This window comes from Geospiza fortis, unplaced genomic scaffold, assembly GCF_000277835.1.
Source record: "Geospiza fortis unplaced genomic scaffold, GeoFor_1.0 scaffold110, whole genome shotgun sequence".
Taxonomy (NCBI): Eukaryota; Metazoa; Chordata; class Aves; order Passeriformes; family Thraupidae; genus Geospiza; species Geospiza fortis.
This window is the reverse complement of record NW_005054593.1, coordinates 42,725-44,160: the sequence shown is the minus strand read 5'-3', so window position 1 is coordinate 44,160 and position 1,436 is coordinate 42,725.

Genomic DNA, 1,436 nt, shown 5'->3' with positions numbered 1-1,436 from the left:
TGGCCCTGCCTGCTGCCGCCGTGCCAACCGGGCCTGTGGCAACCTCTGCCCGCGGCAGAAGGTCACCGCTGCAGAGGGGCCAGCTGAGGGCTGGGACCTGCTCTGGGTGATGCCATCCCACCGGGTGTCCCCTTCTCCCTCCTGCTCCAGCCTCGCCCTCAGAGCCTGAGCGCTGCTCTCTGCCTGGAGGGGAATTTGGTCCTTGGCCCGGGGCGCTCGATGTCACCACGGGATGTGGCTGAACCACCCTCTTGCCATGGAACCGGCTCAGCCAGCACAGTGCATCCCCGTGGGGAGAGCTGCCCCAGCTCCCTGCACAGTGCTCAGGGCTGGCTGTGCCCATCCTGCCCCCCTGGTACCACCGGCACTGCCAGGCCGCGTGGCAAGAGCCCTGGATTTTGGGGAGCTGTGCCACAGCCTGGAGGCCCAGGCTGTGCCCCTGGGCATGGCAGGGCACCCAGGCAGGGCAGGAGGGTGTGTGCCCCGGCGTGCACACCGTGTCCCCGTGTGTGTACGCCGTACACAGCGCGGGGTGTGTACATGTACACACGTGTGAGCACGCGCAGGCCCCGGTTACGACAGCCCTCCCCTTGTGATGCAAAAGAGCCCTGCAGATGAGTAACGCTGCAAGATGCCTCCTCAGATATTTTTGCTGGTGCCAAAAATAGTCTCCCTCCCTTCCTCCGTCCCCTCCCTCTGTCCCCAGCCAGCCCCTCCGCTGGCTGTGCCGAGCTCGGCTTGACAGAGAGGGCGGCTGCAGGCGCAGCCAGCGGGATCCAGCAGCCCCTGCCTCTGGATGGGGGAGTTTTGAGGGCTCCAGAGGAGGAAAGGTGTCTCTGCTTAGAGCCCTCTCGGTGAGGTTGGAGGCTGTGGCTCCGTCAGAGCAGCCCAACCGCCCTCCCTGCCCTGGTTGCCCATGGAAATTTCCCTGAGCAGGCAGAGAAACACCGGGGCACGCACAGCAGGAACAGGCTCCGGCGCTCGTCCTGCCGCGGTCAGAGGGGTGAAGCAGCGGGAGACGCAGGACTAGGACGCAGGACAGCCGGGCTCCCTGCCAGTCTCCGCATCTGCCCTTGCTGCAGGAGAAGAGCTGGAGCCCTGCCCGTGCCGTGCCTCAGTTTACCGAGGGGAGACGCCAGGTGGGGTCTTTGCTCCACGTAGGAATTGCGGGGAGTTTTTCCCCAGCGCAAGGCACTGAAATATCCTCTGAGCTCAGCACTAATGCATCCCCCAAAGAGGGGGGCTCCCCCAAAATGTCACTGCCTGGGAACCTGGCATTGGTGCTGCAGGAAAGGCACACGGCCAGGAGCCCCACGACCCTGTCTGGCACCCCGCAGGCCCTCTCTGGATACAGGCACCCCCTGCACCCACATGCTGTGGGACTATCCCACTTTTACCCCGGCAATTTTAGCGAGTAACCCCAGCTGGGGAGCCCC